Below are 5,491 nucleotides of genomic sequence, written 5' to 3'. Positions count from 1 at the left end.
CCTTCTGAAAATGAAGCTTGGTTGGTCTGTACACACTGTGTTATATTTAATTGACAGTACTGTTTGTTACATTCCTGCAACTGCAGGCTCTGTACAGTATATTCTCTGATGTTGGCGCCAAGGGCTGAACTTTGCCGGCGCTCAGAGGGCGGGTGCGGAGGCGGGTCCGCTGTCAAAATAGAAAAGATTGACCGGGTAGGGAACCTGCTGTCAACCCACCTCCACGCAAGTCTCCCAGGTGTCGGGTCTGCCAGCGCTGAAACGACCCGACACTAAGTGGTGGGAGAAACAATTGACATCATTAAATGGATTGTTAACATCCAATTAAGTGTTATTTTAAGCCTACATTTCAACTGTACATGCGCCCCCACAGGTTACCCTCTGCTCACGGAACATGTCAGCTCAGCATGTCGTGAGTGGATTCAGCATTGAATTATCTCATGACCTGACAGCTGCCAAATTTGTATGAAAGATCCCATGTTACAGCTGTTCAACTTTCAAAGCTCAGAAACTGCATTTGGAAGACATATTGAGCTTTCTGCAGCTTGCAAGTGTTTGGAGCCAACTCTCTATCCAGTGTCACCTCACTGGAACAACCTCTCTCCCCATTGACAGATCGCTTCTGTCATCTCAACCTCACCTGCCATCTATCCCATCAGCATCGTTGCCCTTAAAAATATCTCACCTTGGTCTTCAGAATCCCACCAAGATCAGCCCCAACACCAGCATCACTGGGCACACCAACAGCACCAACAACAATACCAACCTTCTCCGCTATCACCTGATGCTGCACAGGGCATCAGCACCCGACCACATTGCTGCCCGGGAGCCCAGGGATGGCATTACCATGGCCAGATTTACTTCACTTGATGCTGTACATCCTGGCTGCCACATGATGCGCCAGGTTGGCACCACCCCACACCAACACCATAAAGCATCCCTACAATGCCCAAGCCATTCCTTTCACACTAATCACCATTGCGGGGGGTACCGTTATGTCTCACCATTCACTGCAACTCACTAAGCCACTTCCAAAGGTGCACACAAATCTGTCCAAGAACACAAAGTGTTGAAAATAAAGGTATCAATGTTTGACACCACATTAACAGAAACTTTACATGAACATTGGCTAAAACACCCAAGTGTCTACCCAATCAACGTAAAACCACTTGGAGAGTGCGGGCTGGAGCCGGGAGCGGGCTGGTACCGTGACGCCGCCTCGGTCGACAAAATCGCAGTCCAAGTCTTTCTGTCTGCATTTTGTGAACCTTGTTGTAATTCACATTCTAATAATATACTGCTGAATCTTTCCCACGATCAGAAGTTATTTAACTATATTATGATTCATTCTTGGTAGACCTGAGTGCAAATTTGCACAGGTGATTATGAAAGTGGTTATTGGGACAGAAAGATGTGAACCACTGGATTTTCCCTTTTTATTTTTTCAGATTGTCTTCTCCCTTCTATCTCAAAGTCACTGGCTCGTGCTGGCAGCTCTTTGTTACCTCACCAAAGCAGCCATTCTTCATGTCGGAACCTAGACAGTGAGATGGCTGAGCCAGATCCAGTTCTCACCCAACGTCTGCACATGTGCACTGTCCAATCGACATCTTTGGATGGCAATTGGGAGTGGAAGCTATTTAAAAAAAAAAAAAAATTAGGCTCCAGATTTATTGCAGCACTCCTAAGTTGTAATCTGAGATTTTTAGGGGGCGAAAATCCCCATGAGGGCCATTTGAGGTGCCAACTGCATAAAGTTTGAAAAGTTAGCGCCCGGCGCTAATGATTCTGAGCCTCACCTAAATTCGCTGACATCACCCCATGAAGGGAGAGGGGCACAAAATCAAGCGCTAATGTCCTCAGTGGGGTGCTACAGAGGCGCTAACACCAGAGAGCTGCCGAATTTCAGGTGAGTTCCAACGGATTTGATCACTCGCATCCTTTTTATCAGCTCTTAAAGGGGAGGTTTGATCATTCACCAGATGCTCATTTGCAGCTGTGCTTGCTTCGAGGAGAATAGACACATACCGCAGACCATCAAATGATTGAAATATATAAATCTCAAATCACACACTAATACAAATGAAGATTCCTTATTCAGCAGCAAACTCTGAAATCTCAAAAACCCTTCCAATAATCAAATGGGCTCTTTGCTTCTGAGCAGCAAAATGTTCGATGTCCCGGCCAACACAAACAACAACCGGAAGTGGACGCCTTTAAACAGCGTTCCTCCACAGGACTCCCAACTGGAAAACGCCTGCCGAACCTGTCACTAAAATACAGAGGCGCACGGGCAGGCAAAAAAGGGGAATTTTGCATCAGGAGCGCTAACGGGGCGATGCGCCCGGAGATGACATCATGATCTCCGGGCGCAGAAGATTGGGGCGAAAATTGGTAGCGCCGCTGCTAACCTCCCGCCGAATTTCGCAGGAGGTGCAATTATCGCCTCGGGGAGGAGCGCAAAGCTATTTGAGCACCCCCTCCCATCGGAGGTGCAAACGAGGGGAAATTCGCCCCCTTAGAGTTCTAACTTCTAGTTCACTGCTTCACAATATTAGAAAACGTGCTCAGATCCTGACAGTTTATTGTATGCTTTCTCTTCTCTCACTGTGACACTATTAAGGATCTACAGTTAGTGGATACTAATTGTGTGTTGTACTACTGTATTACCCATCTCACACAATTATTAAATCCTGACTATCATACACATCCTATGCAGTTATCAGCATTTCAACAGTATATTGAACTGTAACCCAATGTACACAAAGCACACGTATAATGACAGAACTACTTTTGAGATCCCGGAGTGCTTTCTCCAAAGTAGTTAGATAAAAGCTGCAAATAGGAAAATCAATGGTAGCTGAAATTCAATACAGACAAATACAAGATGCTACACATTGGAATGAAAAATGAGTATTGTAAGTATATTACAGATAGTATAGAAATAGTTAAATTAGGGTGACCATATTTTCTAAACTGAATCTGGGGACGCACAGGGTGGGAGCACAGCAAAGTAGCCAGGATGGAAAATGTAGGTTGCACAATAAAGCAAGGCAATCAATTTAAGCAGCCTGTACTGTATTTTAACAGTTGCACATATACACTACAAATACAATACAATTGTGCATATAATTACTGCGGATGTGCCGTCACACTATTGAAGCGTATTCAGACCCCAGTGACTGAGGTCACACCTAAACCCGACCCCCCCAGTGACTGAGGCCACAGCTAACACCTCCTCGCCTCCCCCCTCTCCTCAGTGACTGAGGACACACCTGACCTCCACCCGCAGCCCACCCTCCAACCACACAGGTTCGAGTATTAGCCTCCCCTCCCCAGTGATTGACCGGGCCCTCTCCCGCGGCCTCTCCCTCACCCACTCCGGTTGCCGTGCTCCCAGGCACTTCTGGCGCCAACACTCCAGCAGCAAGAGATCAGCTGAAAACTCAGAAACAACAACCGGCACATGTGCGGAAAGACCACCCAGACGCGCCTGTGCAGTGAGTCGCTCTGGCCATTGTACAAGCTGTAGATTTAATTTAGCCTTAGAGCCGCAAACCGGCAGGGGGGTACACTCACTGCCCAGGGGTACGCTCACTGCCCAGGGGTACACTCACTGCTCAGGGGAGTACACTCACTGCCAAGGGGGGGAAAATCACTGCCCGGGGGTACACTCACTGCCCAGGGGGTACACTCGCTGCCCGGGGAGGGGGGGGACACTCACTGCCCAGGGGTACACTCACTGCCTAGGGGGACACTCACTGCCCAGGGGGTACACTCACTGCCCGGAGGGTACACTCACTGCCCAGGGATACACTCACTGTCCAGCGGTACACTCACTGCCCAGGGGGACACTCACTGCCCAGGGGGACACTCACTGACCAGGGGGTACACTCACTGCCCAGGGGGTACACTCACTGCCCAGGGGGGTCACACTGCCCAGGGGGGTACACTCACTGCCCGGAGGGTACACTCACTGCCCAGGGATACACTCATTGCCCAGCGGTACACTCACTGCCCAGGGGGACACTCACTGCCCAGGGGGACACTCACTGCCCAGGGGGTAAACTCTCTGCCCAGGGGGTACACTCTCTGCCCAGGGGGTACACTCTCTGCCCAGGGGGTACACTCACTGCCCAGGGGGAACACTCACTGCCCAGGGGGGACACTCACTGCCCAGGGGGTACACTCACTGCCCAGGGGAACACTCACTGCCCTGGGGTACACTCACTGCCCAGGGGAGCCACTCACTGCCCAGGGGGGACACTCACTGCCCAGGGGGGACACTCACTGTCCAGGGGTACACTCACTGCCCAGGGGTACACTCACTGCCCAGGGGTACACTCACTGCCCAGGGGGTACACACATTGCCCAGCGGGTACACTCACTGCCCAGGGGTACACTCACTGCCCAGGTGGGACACTCACTGCACAGCGGGGACACTCACTGCACAGGGGGTACACTCACTGCCCAGGGGGTACACTCACTGCCCAGCGGGGACACTCACTGCTCAGGGGGTACACTCACTGCCCAGGGGTTACACTCACTGCCCAGGGATACACTCACTGCCCAGGGGGTACACTCACTGCCCAGGGGGTACACTCACTGCCTAGGGGTTACACTCACTGCCCAGGGATACACTCACTGCCCAGGGGGACACCCACTGCCCAGGGGAACACTCACTGCCCAGGGGGACACTCACTGCCCCAGGGGACACTCACTGCCCAGGAGGGGTACACTCACTGCTCAGGAGGGGTACACTCACTGCTCAGGGGGTACACTCACTGCCCAGGGGTACACTCACTGCCCAGGAGGGGTACACTCACTGCCCAGGGGGTACACTGACTGCACAGGGGGGACACTCACTGCCCAGGGGGACACTCACTGCCCAGGGGGACACTCACTGCCCATGGGGACACTCACAACCCAGGGGGTACAGTCACTGCCCAGGGGGTACACTCACTGCCCGGGGTGTACACTCACTGCCCAGGGATACACATCACTGCCCAGCGGTACACTCACTGTCCAGGGGGACACTCTCTGCCCAGGGGGTACACACACTGCCAGGGGTACACACACTGCCCAGGGGGTACACACACTGCCAGGGGTACACTCACTGCCCAGGGGGTACACTGACTGCACAGGGGGGACACTCACTGCCCAGGGGGTCACTCACTGCCCATGGGGACACTCACAACCCAGGGGGTACAGTCACTGCCCAGGGGGTACACTCACTGCCCGGGGTGTACACTCACTGCCCAGGGATACACATCACTGCCCAGCGGTACACTCACTGCCCAGGGGGACACTCTCTGCCCAGGGGGTACACACACTGCCAGGGGTACACACACTGCCCAGGGGAGACACTCACTGCCCAGGGGAGTACACTCACTGCCCAGGCAGTACACTCTCTGCCCAGGGAGTACACCCACTGCCCAGGGGGTACACTCACTGCCCAGGGGGGAGTCTCACTGCCCAGCGGGTACACTCA

This window comes from Somniosus microcephalus, chromosome 18 (genome assembly GCF_052327205.1).
Source record: "Somniosus microcephalus isolate GS21.2 chromosome 18, FLI_Smic_1.0, whole genome shotgun sequence".
Classification (NCBI taxonomy): Eukaryota; Metazoa; Chordata; class Chondrichthyes; order Squaliformes; family Somniosidae; genus Somniosus; species Somniosus microcephalus.
Note: the sequence above shows the minus strand (reverse complement) of the source record.